The following is a 19900-nucleotide window of genomic DNA, read 5'->3' as shown; positions in this document are numbered from 1 at the left end:
TCGATCAACACGAGCGTCCGTCTCGCTAATCACCGCTCATAATTGACGCCGTTGCTCTCCTCATCGACATTTTTTGTTTAAATAATTATATAATGTTGGAACCTTAAAGTGGTCATATTACTGAAATTTGATTCCTATTGCAACCCCTCAGATGTTTTTAAATTGTAAAAGAAAGGGCTCCTCTGATTTGGAAAGGCGTCACAAACGCACACACAGGCAACATTTGAAGTTTTGTCTTCCTTTGTTTTCTCTGCCTTTTTTTCAATGACTTGAGGTTTATATTCTTCTTTTTCACATTCTTTCTGAAAACCCTCTTTTGATGTTGCAAATTTAAAAAAAAATCAAATAAAAATGCAGAACACACGCAGTGCATGCTTTGATGGATGCTCAATGATGGATTTAGTTTTGCTGATTGTTCAATTGTCAACGTTTGCACTACTTGTGAAAAAGTTTTCATTCTGATTGGGAAGAACTCCATCACTGTGTTCCCCCCCTCACCCCCAAAAAAATATCAGTTGAAAACCTGGCCTCGCAATTGCCAATCTGTGCTAGTCCTAAACCTCAAACATCTTGGATATGGATATCCAATAAAATCAATGGAGATCTTGCTACACTATAGTGCAGGAGACGCCTAAAGCTTTCGAGAAGATGGCTTGGAAACTTTGCTGGTCAATTAATTAACATCTTTGTTAGATGCCGTTTAAAATCAATATGGTGAATTTGGTAAAAATCAACCGGGGTTTTTCTTGCTCAGACAGAATGCTCAAGATTTCACCAGGCATCAAATATTAGTGGGTGCACTTTAAAATCGTTAAGGTTTAGGCCTAACCCAATTTGTTTGGTGGTTTACCGTGGTTTTAAAAAGTCAAGGTTTCAATAACCGGTAATAGTGGCTGTCACCATTAATGAGCTATTCTTTTCTTTGATTGAGGGGACATTTAAGCAGGACACAATATGATCGCCGGCCTGCAGAGCTGAGTAAACGAGCCGCATATGTGATGTTAATTGCCTCCAATTAATGTTTTTTTTTTCTCCTTCTCGGTTAACTTTTCCCAATAGGAAAAAAAAAAGTATTTTTTGCTCTGCTCACGTTGTCAATTGTCATTAAAAAATAAATAACATAAAAAAAAATCCACCTTATTCTAGTTAGCCCCAAGGACAACATGAGTATACTGTTCTAAAAATAGCTCATCAGTGAGGTGACTTACTCAGAATAATTAAAAACAGAACAACATTTTACCATTAGTTATTTATTTAAACCTTAACATGGTGCACATTTCTTCTGGACTAAATCACTTGGGTTTTTACAACACCAAATCTCAGAAACAGGAATCGGTAAAAAATGCAGTGACTTACCAATATGACGTTGAAATGATCTACTGCAAAGCTCTCGGGTCAGACATATTTCAAAATCAATAATGCTCTGAAATAGAACAACGGTCCTTCAGAAGAAGAATTGTTTTTCTTTGAACAATGTTCACTGAAACAAGGAAGAAGCTTGTGCAAATCTATTCAAATCATCTCCGATTCTTGCTTTGACATGTATGCAAACATTTTCAAATGCAAACTGAATCAACGTAGCCTTGAAAATCGATAGTCCCTTTAGCTTAGCCAAAAGTCTGAGTGTGTTTACGTCCGGTGGACTTCCAAGCCAGTGGGCAACATCGGTGACCTTTAGGGGAAGAAAGCCCCCGTTCCCGTCGTGACGGACCCACGCTGCTTTGCTGCATGGAAAGGGCACACCGTGTCGATACAAGAGTGGTCTTCTGGCTGGACCCCCACCAGCTCACCGTCATGTACAAACTCCGTGACTGTGTCGTCACTATAGTGTGGCTTGTGGTGTTTGTTTGGACAAAAAAAAAAAAGCTCAGCAGTAAAGCGCACTTTTTTTTTTAAGTGTTTCAATTGTTGTAAAGGAGACCAAGATAGCTCCAACTGACATCAACTTGATAGTGTACCACCCACAGTGTTGTGTGAGATTTTGGGCCCCATGAAAGGAAATCTTACTGGGCACCCCCACAGCCGGCCATCATCTCTTGAACAAGAATCAAAAAGCTGTTGCTCCAGAACTTTCCATCACATGAACCACTAAGCCATCTTGCTTATGAAAGAACTGGGTGACATATTGTCGACCCTCTGCTTCTTCACAGTGAATTTCTTCAAGTACTTTTTACTCTCAAAAGATGATATTTGGTCGTGGTACACAAAGTAAAATATGAGAGCAAATATTCAACGTGAAATTTACTTTGAGAATGTTCCGCAGAATATTTGTACATTAGAGAAAAAAAAATCCACCTGTTGCTGAGACTTTATTCAAAAATATTATGAAACATATTGCCAATGTTATATTATTTTCATTAGCATTATTTGTTTTATTGTGTAAATGTGAGCCACAAAAAACACAATTTTAATGTTTTTTAATGCTAAAAATGATTCTGCAATATTGCTCTTGTAACGCATTCAGTGATAAAATAATTAAATCAAATGCAAAGAATAGGACATAATCGTCAATGCCCCTTCAATGCCGTAATAGAAGAAAAGCCTACCTCACATCCTAATACATTCTTAAGGCTGATCGATATTGATTGAAAAATTTTTTTTTTTTGTTTTTTGTTTTTTTGTTTTTTTTTGCTACAGCTGAATGGGTGCATGTTGGCGTGGTTGAATTTGCGCATTGTCACTACTTATCTGGTTTATGATAGTGATATTCTTTTGACGTGTTTGAAAGTGATCTTTTTCACCGGGCATCTACTCTGATGTCGGCGGCCCTTGTGATGGTGTCGTAAGGACATTGATTGTGGAAGGTCATCCTCTCGTCTCCCACCCAAGAGACTCTTTCATGTTCCATGCAGCAAGCCAACACCTGATGTGGGCTGCACTGCTCGTTGGCCAGAGTCCATCTGTACGTCTCTCTCTCACGCACACGCACAGGCGCACACACACACACACGCGATGTGATTATCTGCACCGGGATACCAATATTGACACCAACACTCTTTACAATTTGCCCACAACGACGTGCTTGACTCTAACCGCATGGAGAATTTTTTTTATTTATTTTTTTTTTTTTATGGGATAGACTCTGAACGATGATAATCTGTATCAATGCCATAAAGATGCCCAATCCAATGTGGAGAGCTAGACTGGGTGTGTGTGTGTGTGTTTGTGACGCATTTATTTGGATTCTCCCTGTTTTTTGCCATGTTAGCTGCTTTGAAGGATTGCCTACAAAATTTTGTGTTTCTTGCCTTTTATTACTGGCAGAAAAAATTAAAGCGTGAGTCGGGAGTTTCTTTGGTATTTTGGGGGGGGGGATCTTAACATCACTTCTGACATTCGAGGCGAATTAAGCCATTTGAAACTCTGCCGCCGTCACTACGATGAAACACAAATATATTAATTTCATTGTGTGTTTCCCGCTTCTTCCCGTTCGTTGATGTCATTTCTGCAGACATTGTATTTGTTGCAGAGGTGGCGTGTGGTCTGTCTTGGTGCTCAAGGGCCATATGCCCCTTGTTTGTGACGCTACCCTGAAAGGTGACGGAGAATTGGGACACGTCTTGTTTGTCGTGAACGCACATTTCAAGGGGGACGGGACAAGACGAGACATAAGAGCAGCTATTGGGATTGGGCCTTACTTTGTACTTGGTCTCACCTCGGGCTTCTCCTGGGCTCTTTGGCTAGTGTTTGGGTCTTGTGTGTGAACTTTTATACTCATGTGCTTAAATGTGACACTTGTGTCAAGAGTGCGCATCCATCAGAGAAGCAAAACAACTCAAAGCGTCCTGGAGTGTCGTGCGAATGAACAAACACTCCACCTAGATGGTGTCTTCTTGTGGTGCTAATGATGTCTTTAAGCACACTTTTCCGGTGTTGAACGGCTCTGGAGTGGCTCCATATATAAAGCACGTTGTTAAGCAAAGGTGGTCGATAGCGTCCACGACGTTTGTGTGTCCTCATTATCTGCAGGATGTCCCTCAGTAGGAGAGGGGAGCCGAGGAGGCCCTCATCGATGATGAGCTTACGCGTTTGTGCGTGGGAGCCATCACACTCATCGATCCCACTCATAATCTCCCCATGACCCCCTAAGCAGCATGAATTACACCAGCGGGCAGTGCCTTCCGTGTGTGTGTGGATTTGGAGGAGGCGCTTTGAGAGTAGGGGTGGGGGGGTTCTCCATAATTACAGCAGATGGAGATCGTATCGAAGGGACCCGCACACGAAGGAAGCAGAGTGCGGGAAAGTGGATTAAGTGGAGAGCATGAAGAGGTGTGAAGAACTGGCAAGGTTCTTCTTCATGGGCAGTCCAGATTGTGATGCAGTCTCACAAAAGTGCTCTTTGCTCAACACTACTTTTCAATGAAAAGCTCCTTTTGGTTGTTGGGAAACAGAAAACACAAATATTTGGATATTTACCCGCAAAGGTTTTATTCTGGCAATTTGTGACAAACCATGTCGCAATCAATACAACATTGGCAGAACCTTTGACTACGGCCAACCTCTGCCTATTTGAGGCTTGCTGTTCCCCTCGTCACATTTTTTTCTGTGGAACCTATCTTCATTTAGTCGTTGAAAAACTCTCCGATTGGAGTTTCTTGGTTCTCTTTCTATAACAATCTTAAATATGTGACAAGATGGCGTCAAAGCTCTGGCTAATTGTAAAGTAGTAATTGGTGTCACTGAAGTATGTTGTCGTTATATTCATGCATCTTTGAATCTTTCAGGGAGAAGCTAGTTTTAGTCTGGGTCGGTAGTGGAAGTTACAGAGTCTCTGCCAAATGAATGTGCCCTTCTTGTGGAATAATCTGCAGGCCATTTATTTTCACGGGTCGTGGTTTGTGGCATTTATTCCGTTTAAATTACCAGTCACCAAATTTTCCCAGACTGAGCGCTACTTCTTAGCTACCGATTAATGTGAAGGGCTATTAGCTCCAGCTGGATAGCAACGAGCTTCAGTTGGCTGCTATTGTGACCAAATATGTTGCAGAGTTGCTCCTGATGCGAGGTTCACAAATCCATTCCAAGCATTTCTGCCAACGCGATTGAATTGAAGTTAATGGAGTTGGCGCGGAAACGTGCGGGGCGATAGGAATGATCCGTTTGGAGCGAATAAGTTTCACTTCTTGTTTCGTGATGCTGAAGAGCAAATTTACACTCAAATTAGCCCGCTTGTCAGCATGTATGTATTACGCTTTCGGAAAGACAGCAGTCCCAACCTACTAAGAGTCCAGCCTCAAGTCGCAAGTGCCGATTCCAGATACTCGACAGTAATTCTCACTGCAGAACGGCCACAAATGATTGGCAGCCACACAGAGTGTAATACGCTTTATTGCTCTCTTATTTTTACGACACAATCTCAACAATGGCCTCTCCTCTTCGAGTCCTTCGGCTCTTTCTGGTTATTTTCCCGGGGAGAGGGAAAAGGAAAAAAATAAAAACACTCGGGTGTCATATGAAGGTTGTCATAAGAGGGGGCTCGTATATCAAACCAGATGAGCTTAGCCTCTTTGACAGTCGCCGCAGTGACTGTGAGTTTGCACCGTCCTTGCACATTCCAGCAAAGCTCGTAAGGCTGCGGGCACGCCGTCTTTTGTCTCCTGTCCGCATCCTGGCCTAAACTACGAAAATGCTAAGCGCGCTGTTGAAGTGTCGGCGAGCTGCGCCCAAGCAACTCCTCAAGTATCGGATTACGCAGGTGGCAAATTATCATTGATTCGCTCACGGAGCTGTCAGTCGGCGCTCAGCCACCAGAAGCAGGCTGAGTGACAGGCGCGGGGATGGGTGGCCCGCAGCCAACCGCCGGTCGGGAAGCATTTTGCTTCGACGGGCCTGGGAGGATGGAGGGAGATTGAAGGAGGGATAACGCGCAGGGATGGAGGGGTAATTGATGAGCGTTTGGGTTGAGGGAGAGCGGGGGGGGGGTGGACAGAGATGTCCAGAAAAGAGAGAAAATGGAAGTGATGAGACACACTGACAGTGGGGGGAGATTCCCCGATGGACAATAAATATGTTTATTTTGTTTGTTGTTGATCCCAAAAAAAAACAATGAAGCTGTTTTGCAGATGCATATGTTGTTGCAAGAAAAAGTATATGAACCGTTTGGAATGGGGTTAGGGGGTCGGGATGGTGAAAAATGCAAATCGGATTGTGATCTAAGCGACAACATTAGACAACTTTGCTGAAATGAAAAACGTACAGTTAATTTTCTTCTTTTTTAAACATTCACAGTGCAGGCTGGTCAATTTACGCAAACCCGCTCAGCTGCCAACATTGCCTCTAATCAATATGATGAGAGTTGTGGCTTAAAGCTGCCACGTTAAAAAAAACACAAATTTTGAGTTTTCTTTTGGTAAGACACATTGGGATTGAATGCCTACAATGAAAGAATAAAAATAACAAATAATAATAAAAATAACTAACCAAACACATTTCTACAAGACTTGCTGTTCTCAAGTCCGCAGTAAGACCAATTGTCTTGAACGTTCCGCACTGTAAAGATGCTCATTGTGGTCGTAAAGAATCCTATCGTGCTAAAAACGTACAGAAATATCTCTGGCACAACCCATCACCTTCTGGAGCCGTGTTTTTTTTTTTTTTCCTGAAATTTTGGTTGACCTCACATCTTGGTTAATTTTACACATCTGCCAAGATTATCCATATTTCCCGAACGATAACACACATTTCGTACAAGAATACGAAAATGCAGATTCACTGGTACACAAGCTAAAGCACGACTTAAATTCTGAGTCTTCTATCAGTCGCTGAACCTCACTTCCACTTTCTGGGGGCATTTTTCAATATTGCTATTATGAGCGTTGTCATCACAGAAATGGCAATTTGCATAGTTGTGTTTTTTTTTTGTATTAATTTCAATGTAAAATGTTTTAGTTGTTGTGACTTAAAGATGTGCTCACACGTTCTGACCATTTTCCCTCCACTTGTAATTGTTCCCCCACTAAAAGCACTCAGACAGTGAGACAAATTTGCCAGACACATCTCACTCACACCGCAACTTTTCATTGTGAAAAAGCCGGCCGTATAAAGTCAGTCCTCGCTCCATCTCCCAAAACGGACCCCCTAATCGGATTTATGTGCACTAAAGTGTCTCCTTTTCTGCAAAGATCATCTGGCCTGCCTGGCTATTGTGTCATATCGGAACATTTACATTTCAGGCATTCAGCTAATGCGCTCGCCATTGAATGAAGGTATGATAAATGTGTGGGAGTGACACCTCGTCTTCATCGTCCAGCGTCTTTGAGTGTGTGTAAATCCTGTTTGTGGGATGCCTTCAGTGTCTTTGCACGGGAGTACTGTATATAGAGCACTTTAATCAACCAGCTGCAACACACACACACCTCACGCGCTCTCACACACGCACACACATTAGTTTATTTCATTGCTCTGTCTCCTACACATTACACACACCCACGCACCTACACACACACACACACACACACACAGCAGTGATGGCCTGAAAGAGTCGCCCTCATATTGTTAAATATCAATGATTCATGATTTTATATGCGAGCCATAAACCAATCAAGTGTGACTGCTTGGCTTCACTGTTGTGTCTTCTTGTGCCGGACAAGATGGAGGCAAATAAATGTCACAGTGACTTATGCCACATGTCAGGTAACAAGTTCTCTAGTCATTTTTGGAGATGCAGCACAAAAAGGTGTTTTATAGCCTGTTTGTTCTCAAACTGTTTCGTTTTATTCAAACATTGTCCCGCAAACCTTTGACGTGGCATGTTTCACTTATGGCAGAAACACCTTCTCTGTCTTCCTAGCTGACATTTTAACATCCAACTGCATGTTCTTTCAATGTCACTTTGTATTGTGTTGCGTCTCGGTCTGAGGAGTTCTTGCTTGCAGCTCTCTCAGTCAACACCAAGAGAATAAATCCCAAATTATGAAACCGAAGAAAAGGAATCATTACAACTGTGTGATTGTATTTTGTCTGTAAATCGTGCCAATACAAGTGTTAATTCCTCAAGTAAGATGTTTAATGATACCGGTGCTAATGAGAAAAGATGAAGGGAGTGTGAATGTTCATTTGTATATATGTGCCCTGCTATTGGACTGGCGACCAATCCAGTTGCACGCTGTCTCTATAATCAGTTGGGATAAAATGAACATAATTATTTGTCAAAAATGGACCAATAAACTAATACGGTCAATTTGACCCACCTTCTTATATTGTTTTGTACAAAACAGCCAAATTTTGGGGGCCAGATATTTCACCCTAAAAATTGATTGCTTAAATTTAGCCAAAGATTGGTTATATTTGACCAATCTAGTTGGTAACCATTCTTTGGTTAAAACAACCAATCTAGAATAGTGATCGGCCAACCGATACAAATTCATCAAATAAAAAGCCAATTTGCAGGGTCGACGAAAAGCCGTCCTAAGGCACAGTTAAGAGTGTTTTACCACACGTGTTTTCTGAATGTGGGAGGAAACCAGAGTACCCGCAGAAAACCCACATAGCAACCCACACCCCCTGCACTGTGAGGCGCACGTGCTTACCATTCATCCACCATGTCACCTCGTCTCAAACATTATATACTTGCTTACTTTACTACTTACTTTACTTACTTACTAAACTTTTTGCGTGCGTTGACGTTACCTTTAAATTAAAACTTCCATTATTTGTGTTCTAGAATGGTTATTGGCTGCATATCAACAGTCAGTGTCACGCAAGTGTAGAAAGGAATTATTCACTTTAAAAGCTAAAACCACACAAGAACTCCAAGAAGTCGTACATGCCTTTTTCGTTTTCATGCTCTTTTGGTTGCGGCTGCTCCTTCTTTTGAAAGACGTGTGGTGGGGAGGTGGGCAGCGGCGGGAAGCCCAGTAAAAAGCAAAACATGCCCAGAGTTAATCCAAGGATGCTCAACTAAGTTCTCACACAACTGGTGATGATGACAACTTCAAAGCCATATTTATTCATCACAAAAACTTTGATAAAATTCCAAAGCGTACAAGTTGACTATTATTGAAATACAGAGTAACCACCATTAAGCCATTAAACAATCTCCCATCATGCCATGATGTCACCGTGACCACCAAGTGCAAATGTGACCTCCATAAGAATTTCATTGTTTTTGCAAGTGGTGACACATTATTTACAGGCGGCTGCCGGTTGTCGCTCCAGCGCCTCAAGGTGTCTGTGTCACATGCACACACACACACACACACACGGAAACATCACCGCCACTAACACACACAACGGGCTGCAAGTCCCAATCCTCCTGTCACACAACCCCTGCCCCCACCTCCTTCTGTCCCTTTAGCCTGACGCCTCACCACCACCTCCTGCCTCTCTTGCTCACTGTATTTGTACAAATGTGTGTGTGTGCGTGTGTGCAGGATGACACTCGGGCAGAGAACCTTGATGGCGACTGATGGAGGAAGCCCATGCGGTACAAATAGACAAAGAGGCCGAACGGACCGTGCAGGTCCAACTAGGACAAGAAAAGGCCAGCCAGTCACGCGCTGTTGATGACTTAGTCACACACACACATTCGCCACGAAGGGTCGCGTTTGTCACAAGAAGAGTCAGGAGAATGTAAGCGCCAGATTAAGGCCCACTTGAGGGATGATGGCACATATTTAGGAAGTGGAAGTGAATGAACAGCATTCAGCCGGTTGTTTTCACTGTGTTGCAGATAAACAAAATCAAACATAAAAGAAAATCTAAATAAATGAGCAGCAATAAACACCACACAAAACGTACTGTTAGGGCTTCTTATTTTGCCGCATGAAAAAATTCAATTCCTACCATTAGATATGAAAAATGTTCACCACCTATGTATCATATTGCATGTAATTCCAATATCCTCCCGCCCTACTTAATGTTTTTTTAATGTTCCAAATTGAAAACTTAAACTAATAATAAAACTAATAAAAATGCAACCAAAACAAAGACTTTTCGAGAACACTAAAACTGCTCAAAACTAACAAACCTACTCTGAAATGTAATTAAAACTAACAAAATTCAAAATAAATAAATGAAAACAAATACAAATTTGAATAAAAATCCCAAAACTATTCTAACCCTTGGTGTGGCGGGCATCAGCAGAGGCTGAGTAGCAATTGCCTTTGAGGAATTGCAAAGAGTTTATATAAAGCAGTAGTGTATTAAAATTGAAAAAGTACAGCAAAAAAAAATTGGGGGGAAAGTTTTTTTTTTTTTTTTTAAACCTGCTGAAATCCAATTCCTCACCGTAATGAGCTGAGTGTAACTATTGATCTGTGTAAAGAACAAAACCACAAACGTTCTCATCGAGCTTTTCAGCCCACGAAGGTCTCGTAATACAAAAAAGATTCCTCTTGCGGATTTTTATTTCATATTGTTTCTTGCTGGTTCATGTTGTGTGTCTTTCCTTTGATGCTGATGTGCTCTTTGCCTAAATGGAATTATGGAAATGGATTTCAGTTTGCAATGCAGTGAGTGGCTTTCTTCTCTTTTATTTATTATTTTTGTTGGAGTGCGGCCTTCATAGACATGTCAAGTTTTCTCACTGGGGCAGAACAGCACTTTTCAGTTCTCAGCATTTAAAGTGCGGTATTTTTGGGTTTCCATGGTTGAGAATTGAATGGTACCCATAACGTTGGAGCACGCTTGTTTCGGGACCAACCACGGCGGAACAGTCATGTGACAAGTGATAATTTTCTGTCGACCAATCATCAAGCTCTAATTTTTCTTGATTAAAAACACATTACTCAAAGTATTGTGGTGATTCTGGAGGTTGTAAGGGATTATGGAATTTCCATGCACTCCAAAGTGGACTATGGATCTGATAAACACAGAGGAAATCGAGTTACAAGCTTGTTCACCGAGCAAATTAAGCTCCTAAGTCAAGGCACCGCTGTATGTTGACTCATGCTGTCGGCTTAAGTGTTCACCTGGGTGAAATTAAAAGTGTTGTGTGGGAAAACGACTCATTAGTGTCCGTCGGCGTTGCGTTCAAGAGCACTTGACAGGCCAGCTGAGTGTTAACAAGCGACGAGAGTGTTACTCAGTAATCTGCCGTGTCTCTCCAGCGATGGCTGGGAGATGATGGAGGTGGATTACGTTGAGAATAGAGACACTCAGGTAAAATCCCCCTCTTCCCATCTCTCATTCCTGGCCCGCTGCCATGCTGCAGGAGGAAATCAATTATCGCCCCTCACCCCCCTCAAGTCAGTTCCCCCCGTCGCAAATGGTCACCGCACAAGACCCGAGAAAGATTCCGCAGCAACATAAATGAAGGAATAATGAATTATTCCATTTTGGAGGGGAAAGGGAGGGCAACGATGTGACAGACGTAGGATGCGTTTAATGAAATGCAACTGGGCTGTCAAACTAACCAAGCGGAAAGGATGCGGATACCTCCCACGGATGCTCCACAAACAGGATGTTGGAAGTCAGCCTCGGGCCATTCTCTTGTTTGTGTCAATGGGCTTATTTAAAATTGTGTTATATGAACCTCATTAAGTTGTAGCATGCACTTGTTCAAGCAATGTCTGCAAGTTTAGGATTCTTCTTTAATTTCTTTGAGGAGTAAATCGTCCCTTTGCAGGTGCATCACTCTGGTGCTAGAGGGAGCCCACCATTCTCCACAAAGCCTCCAGGGCAGCTACAGGGGCCCGCCAGGCCAAGGACAGTCCAGCCCTCGGGGGGGGGGGTCACATGGGGGTACCTCAGCCTGAGTGAGAGGCTGAATGCAACACACTCACACACACACACACATATACATATATAGGAGAATAGAGGCTGCAAGTACAATCGAGGAAAACATTGATGGAGGTCCTGGCAGGGGGCTCTGAAGACCTTCCAAGAAAAAAAAATGCAACTATTTTGGCATTTAAAAAAAAAAAAATCACCACTTTATAGACAGCTTGTTCAGTGGGTTGAAAAAACAAATCCAAGGTCTAAAGCTAGTCTGCAGTCTGAGCGCTAAACATCCATTCTGTGAATTCTGTTCTTTAAATGGGGAGAAATATTGATCTGGCTCAGCTGGCCCTGCAGTGCCTTCTCTCACTATTTGTGCGCGTGTGAGTGTGCGTGTGCCGGCTTTGTCTTTTAGGGCCCAGTGGGGGTGGCGGCGATAGAATGTTACCATGGATACGGCCTCAAAGCCCCCCCCCCCCACCAAGCCCTCAGCCAACCACCAGCACCATCACCTTCCCACACATACACATGCACATGCATACAGTCACTAGTTCAACAATGTGTAAAAGTGTACACGTTTAAACAATAAAATAGGGACACAGACCCAGAGTTGTGGTCAAACGATGTTAAACATTTCTAAAGGCGTTTCCAGACACGTCACTCTCATGGACAGGCAGATAAGGATAAATACAAAAGTGTAGCCTCGGGCGACGAGTAACACACACACACGCACACACACACACCCCTACACGCACCCCCCCCCCCCCCCCCCCCACACACACACACACTACAAGAAAGCAGACAATGATGGTGGAGGAAAAAAGAACACTAATGGGCGACACAGACTCATCCCTCATCATTTCCTTTCAATTTAGCCTCTTTGTCTTCACACGCACACACCTCATGCTTATTGTGAGGTATGCGCGATATGTATTGATCGCTTGGTGCTTTACTCACATGAAACCCGTACTTTTGTGCGCACCCGAAATACCCACACGCACACTCACCTGTCTTCGGGAATGAGACATGAGGATGACTGCCAGGTAAAGCAAAATAAATCCCCCTCATTAGAAGAGTGACAAAGGTGTGTTGTCTCATGGCAAAATAGCATCATTAGACACACACCCCTTCAATTTGCAAACAAAAGAGAAGATAATAACTGCAGGGTGGGAAACCTGCGGCCCGTGGGCCACAGACTGCCCATGCGAGCATTTAATCCAACTCTTCAAATAAAATTGCAAGCAGCAATGAACATGCCCTTGCACCTCTTTTTTCATGGGGAATCCTCAGAATGATGGGCAGACTTTGACGCTGTTCTCTACCCACCTCAGATGACCTAGGCAAAAAATAAAAGAGAAAAAAAAATGCCTTTTGAGCCATATTAGGAAAATGTCACAACACACTGGCAAGAAAAAAGTCCTAACAAGTGGTTGTACCTGCTGCCATGTCATGGGTGGCCATTTATTATATCGCGAGCAAAGAGAGATGATTCAAGATATTAATTATAATAATTTTTGCACCATCATTGCTTGGGAATGGTTGGTCCGTGATGGCTGCTTCTGATTGGAGCTTGATTGGACAATTTCCCAAGAAGGACTTTGTCAAAGACATGAGCCAGTCTCATGTCAAAGATGTTGAAATTTGTTTTTAAATTTTCGTCATCAAACTGTGCTGTGGACTTCGGTAAAAAAAAACAAAAACATGCCTGTTATCCGTCTGTCCCTGCTGCAACACACCTGATTTAAAGGATCACGATCGTTATCCAACTTCTGCAGACCTTGAGGATTTTCTAATCATTTGAATCAGGTGCGTTGCAGCAGGGAGGGATCGAAAAGAGGCAGGACAGCTGCCCTAGAGGAACAGGATTGAACACCTCTGTCCTAAACGCATTAGTTAAAAGAATAATAATGAACAGCAGTTCCAAGCAGGGCTTCAAATGAAACCCCATAGGTCATTTGAGGAAAAACACCATGAGCGCAATAATTCTTATGATGTATATAAATAAATTGAATAATGTTCAATCTTATTTTTTTTTCATTCATTTAGTATGCATAGACTGGGACAGCCCCTGCTCGGAGAAAGAGTGCATAAATGCCAAAAACACGACTGAAAAATAGAAATAAATAAAAGCCCTGCTTTTTTTCCTCTATGATGATGTCGATGATGAACGATTCCAGAGGATTTCATTGCGAGGCAGGATGTGGCCGCCGCTGGGGAGGGGCACAGGGGGGATCGATACGCCCGGGGTCAGTTACAATATTTAGGGTCACATGATTCCAAGGCCAAAATAAATCAGGACGTGGAACAAAAGAAGAAGAAAAAAGGCGTGGTGTGAATGCTGGGATGGGCCCAAACGGAAGACGGATGGGTTATAATGAAAGGCGGAAGCCTCGTGGACAAAATTCTTCTCGGTGGGCTCGGGATAAAAACTCTGCCAGGGCCTGCAAAAAATTCGATCTGCCGGAATCGTGTGACCCTGCAGCTGCGGTATGTTCGTTATTGATTAAAGGGCGAGTGATTATTTTCTGACACCGTGTTAAACAGTGAGCTAACAGCTTTGTTGCAATCGGGAGGATGGGATATTGTATTACATGTTTTGAAAGTTGCCTGTACAAGAAGCTGGTCGACCTCAAAACATTTCTTTTCGTTTTTTTTAACCACCGGTTTCAATCTGTGGCCGTGGTGAAACATTCAGTGTTTTCAAGGAGACATATAATACTTTTTTATTATTATTGTTCACCACATTTCATACACAAGGCGACTCAATGTACTTCACACAAACAAACGCACAGCAACAAGAATTTACAAACACAACAGTTAACGACATTCGGAAGCCTCCAAAAATGACCAGTGAGTACAATCACGCCATTCGAACACAAAACTTTAAAAGTAAAATAAATATGTTTTAAAAATAAATTTGAAAAAAAATTATTTAACATAATTTGGAGGACCTTAATCAAAAAAACATTTAACTCCGTGCTGACTTCACACCTGTTGGCGGCTTATTTCATTTGTGTGCAGCACAACAGCGAACTGCAACTTCACCATGTTTACTTTGAACTCCGCACGCTCCACTACCCAAGTAATGCTGAGTACATCTTTCTTTACGATGACCATGGGCAATGCTCGGGGGAACAGCAAATGCAGGTTAAGAAAATAAATGCATTTTTGCGAGTGGAGAGAGAGCACTTCAAATATTGTCCTTCATAAATGTACGATAATGGAAAAACAGTACGTTTTGGGAACACAAGCCGCAAAATGCTTCAGAAAAATATTTTTAAAAGTTGACGAAATGTTGCCTCCAACACCAGTTTGACGGATTGACATGAAATCGGCTTGACATGTCTTTCTTTCCTGGGACGCGCCAAAAAGTTGCCCGGAGCCTTCCACAGACTCGTTCGTATAAGAAGTTGCACATTTGAGGTTCACTCAAGCGAATTACCCGTGAATAATACTACATTATAAAGCTGCTATTATTAAAAAGTGGGTAACGCTCCTAGCCTAAAGAAAACTGAATAATATCATTCCAATTTTTTGGACATAATCACACTCGTACGTGTCACAATAAGTGACCGTGTGTGAGCCTCTAATACGCATCTTCTCTTTATGCTTATGTGTCCTTTGGCAAGTTTCTATTAGTTTTATTAATTGGGAGCTTTGTGACAGGGCTGACCTCTGAACTCCTTAACAAGTCTCCTCCACCAAACACCATACGGCATTAAGTCGCTCAATCTCACAGTGCTTTAAAGGAAATTAGTCACACGCTTAACCACACACACGCCGCCCATTGTTGAGTGGGAGCCAAAGTGTGTCAAAGAGGTTTCATGGTTGCCTTAAACAGCTCCGCAGCAGCACACGCACGCACACACGCATGAGTCCTCGACCTTGGAATGTGACCCTTAAAAAACAAAGAGATGGCTTCTGGTAAGGGCTGTGCTCACACACACACACACACACACACACACAGCAGCGAGGGCGTGAATGTTGAAGCTTCTGTTTGCTCATTTTTTAAGCACAATAAGAATACTCGCGTGACACCTGAATGCAACCTCTAAAAAGCGCTTTCTTTAATACAGCTCGGCCACCGCGTTGCTTGGCATTTCACTACGTTTCCAGGAAATGCCAAATGAACATCTCTCTTACCGTGCCAATCAGAATAGAGCAATCTTTGTAAAGACGACCATTTTTGACGGATAGGCGAATAGATTGCGATGCATTGGAGAGAGACTTGTAGAAGACTGAATGATGGGCGGACATTGGCTTAAAAGTGTTCATTGAAATGATGGAAACTTTTTGAATGAGGCCATTGGATTCGTAGCGGGCCAATAATTTGATATTCTGGGTTGGACATTGAATTGATAAACCAACACAACTCCTGCCTATAGAGTCGCTGCGTTGTGCGAATTTTCATCAGGCCCGGGCGGTGATTGAAAGTGTGTCCCGATTATTGATTTCCCACGGAGAAGTTGCTAAAAGTCTGGCAGCTAATCCAGACGGGCTGTAGATAATGACGCGTAATGAGCTAATGACTCGCTGAAATATTTAGTAGCGCCTCAATAAGGTTACACTATTAGAGATTTGCCGGGTCGTTAAGAGGGAGTGTCTGACGGATGGCAGGTACACACACACACGCACACACACGCCTAAGACGACACATGTAGATACACTCTCATGGTCAAACATGTGAAAGGAAAAAACATGGCTGCTCATAGTATCAGGAGTTGGAACATTGATCGGTCAGCTTTTAAGAGAGTGACCTTTTGCAGAGGGCTCCTCTGGCCTTGATAAATCTGATCCGGGGGGCCATCTGTGTCTGGGTGGGAGCGGCCTATCCGGGATGGGACCCCAGAGAGGAGAGCGAGGGAGGAAAGCAGTGGACGGAGGAGGGGAAAAAAGATGGGGGGAGAGGGAGAAGAGTAAAACAAGGAAAGGTCATGGGAGGAAGATGAAGGATGGAAAAGATTGCTTTGGATGCTGGACATGTGATTTTACTCGAACCAAACATTGTCACAACAATCCCGTTTTTGCGCCTTAAGGTCCAACCTACACTAACGGAGCCCATGGGGCTTATCATTGGACTCCAATGTCACCATTTTTACATCAACTAAAAGTTACATGTGTGTTCCCATGCCTTAAAAGTCAAGTGTCAAGGATACAAAACCCAAAGGACAAGTTATAGTACCCCCCCTAAAAGTTCAATGATTTATTAACTTTTATGACTTTCGAACAGTTCAGAACCTATAACTGGACTATCAATGTCATCAACGGAATTCCACATTGGACGACTGACAAGTAGAAGTCTCCCCGAGTTCACTTTAAGAGTTCGTAAAGGTCACACGCCCTTATGAAATTGCCTTCCGAGGGGGGTTTTTTATTTATTTTTTTACTGTATATGGGTTGGGAAATTACATCAATGAAATGATGATGGTTCCGGAAAATGTCAAATGTAATTAATTTTACACGCGTGAATATTTACTTGAACACACTGTACATCATTAGTGAAACGGTTTACGACGTAATACAAATTTAATTTCTTTCTTTCTTTTTCAGCAGCACTTAGAAACATTAATCCATGCCTTCGTTACATCTCGGCTAGATTACTGTAATGCACATTATTTCTGAGTCAGCTAGTCCACCCTCACCCTATCTTGTGTTGTCAGGCAGATTTCATAGTCCCAGGGGCACATAATATTCATCCAAGGCCTTCAGAATGAATCGTGCGGGCGTCTGTGCTGTGTGAGTGAACGTGCTCTTAGAGTTGATCGACAGTTGCTTTTTTAACCTACGATGGCCGAAGGAGGGAAACGTGTGGATTTGGTTGCAGATATACTTGCAAGGCCATTTTCAAGATGAACCTTTCAAGAGAAGCTAGCTCTCGTGAGCCAAGGACGTCCAACACTCTGTAGTGTGTAAGTGTGTGTCTGTATATTATTTCTCCAGCCGTGGTGTCATAAATGGTGTGTATTCAAATTAGGACTTCTCTGAAGGCCGACTTGTGAAATGCACGGCCCAACACGTCACTTCTAGCCTATTGAGATTATCATTGTCGTTAACTTTTGGGAAGTCGCTTGCCCAACACCGCTTGCGACACACTTTCCAACACCTCCAAAGTCAATTGAGTGTGAAAGCTGCCTTGCTAATCTCATCTGCGACTTTCGTGCCTCAGCTGGCCAGGGAAATCAAACTTGTGGCCATTTGGTCACAGGCTGCATTCTAAACCACTCAGCCATGATTTCCTCTCAGCGTGCCTTATTTACACAAGTAGGGACTGGAGGCAGAAACAGGCTTTTATTCCAATGTCAATTTGAGAGGAGTCCGAAATACAAAATCTGAGTAATCCTTGGTGTGGTTGGTTTAAATGCTTGGAACAGTCGCCCGTTTTTTTTTGTTTTTGTTGTCTTGTACTCTTTGGAGGGAATTATTGTTGAGTGTCTTGTCTCTCGGCTGTTGCGCAGTAAAAGCACATTTTTTTCCTCTCAGCTTTGCACCACAGCAGAGAGGGAATCATGTTCCTCCCCCTTCTTCTGATCATCTCACTTGATATTTTTGTTCCTCTCTCAATAGAATAGAATCAAATACTTTCCCACAGGATGGCAGGAAATCCTTTGAACCTGTCAGAGGTTGGGATTTGGGACTCAGACTCATGAGAGACTCAAGTGGCTATTTTCTGAAACTTTCAACTCGACTTAGACTCGTCCACTAAAGACTCAAGACTTGACTCGGACTCTTCTTTTGGGACTTGTGAACATTACAAGTTTTTTTTTTTTGCTGTGGCTTACTCTTATTTTCTCTCCTTACTCCAAATGTCTCTCTCTCTCTCTCTCTCTCTCTTTCTCTCTCTCTCTCTCTCTCTCTCTCTCTCTCTCTCTCTCTCTCACTGGTGGAAAATACACAAATCTGGAATAGTATTGTTAAACCTTAACAATTGAAATGTAAACCTTACGTCCACATAAAATCATCCACGGAATATTGACAATACTGTAACAAATTGTGTGTAATGATGACGGAACGGGTTGCTCGGTGTTGGCGTCGGCGTAGCCGTGATGTAACATTAAAAAAGGGGTTGACTAAATGAACAGCTAATGTTGTCTTTTGAAGATGCTACAAAAGCACGATGTAAATAAATGACAGTTTTACTTCAGCTTACTTTTCCAACTTTGTTTATCAAAACCACAATTTACCGCCTCAGCATTTTTTAATCTTCATATCAACTCAAAATTATTGGTTGGCAAGTGACAGCTGTCCTCTCGTACACGTTGAGCCATTACACGGACAAACCACGGGAACATCACAAATGAATCATTTGAAAAACAGCAGAAGTCATTTCTGACATTACGACAGTGACTCAAGCTCCAACAATAAAAGAACAACTTTATTGTCGTTACTATTCCAGCTTTGCGTCTTTTCCCATTCCGCCGGAGTTTCCGTCACTTCCGTTGCGTTGTGGCATTTAGGTGAGTCAAGATCCTAGTGCTAGCATAGAATAGATCACATCTTAACTTTTTTCATAGACTTGTGGCCAGGGGCTTGACACTTGACTAGGACTTGGAACCTAAAAACTTGGACTTGACTTTGACTTGTGGGTCAAAGACTTGAACTTGGCCTTTGAGCCTTGTGGCCATCTCTGCAACCTGTTGTCATTCATACCGCCAAAAAGCTTTGTGTTCAAATTAACTGGCCCAGATTTCACACTAAAGTAAATTTGTGACTAAACTAAGATGAGATCATTATTGTTTCATAAATACTTTGTTTTCCCTTTTTTTGTGATGGTGTTTTGTAATGTAAAGGAAGAGCCTAAACACTAGAAGTATCAGGATTTGTAAACACCGGTATAGGTAATATAGTTTTTGATGCGCTCCAGCATGAGAGTGAATGCTGGTCTCCCAGATGTGGGCAAAAGAAAAATCCACGTCGTTTCCTCACACACATTCAACTACATGTGTGAATTCTGAACTACACTTAAGCACACAAAGTCATACATGCACGCACACACACGCACACACGGCCGGACGCGCTCACACACACCATTACTCTTTCTTTCTCTCTATCTCGTACGTTTAATTCCCTTTGGAAAAGACAGGTGCAAGCGTTGATTGAGCCTGAGCCAGATTTAGCCCCGGCTCTCAGTGTGCGTCCAGCTGCACTCCTCGGCCCACTGAGATCGATGTCCAAGCAGCCAGCAGGCAGCCAGCCAGTCAAGTGGGCTGCACCCAGCGGGCAGAGGGGCCTACGGCTCTCCCTC

At 42.7% G+C, this 19900-nt stretch overlaps 1 long non-coding RNA gene across 1 annotated transcript in view; it reads left to right on the top strand.

The window, feature by feature from the left end:
* LOC148336967 (uncharacterized) overlaps positions 1 to 9568 on the top strand; it is a 44534-nt gene extending 34966 nt beyond the window's left edge. The window contains exon 3 of the long non-coding RNA XR_015843137.1: positions 9372 to 9568. This is a non-coding gene — a long non-coding RNA (uncharacterized LOC148336967). The remainder of the gene's footprint in view (positions 1 to 9371) is intronic.
* Positions 9569 to 19900: the final 10332 nt, after the last annotated feature.

Source organism: Idiotropiscis lumnitzeri, chromosome 5 (genome assembly GCF_059441095.1).
Source record: "Idiotropiscis lumnitzeri isolate Australia: NSW breed Sydney's pygmy pipehorse chromosome 5, RoL_Ilum_1.0, whole genome shotgun sequence".
NCBI lineage: Eukaryota > Metazoa > Chordata > Actinopteri > Syngnathiformes > Syngnathidae > Idiotropiscis > Idiotropiscis lumnitzeri.
Note: the sequence above shows the minus strand (reverse complement) of the source record. Positions and strands in the feature narration are given on the sequence as shown.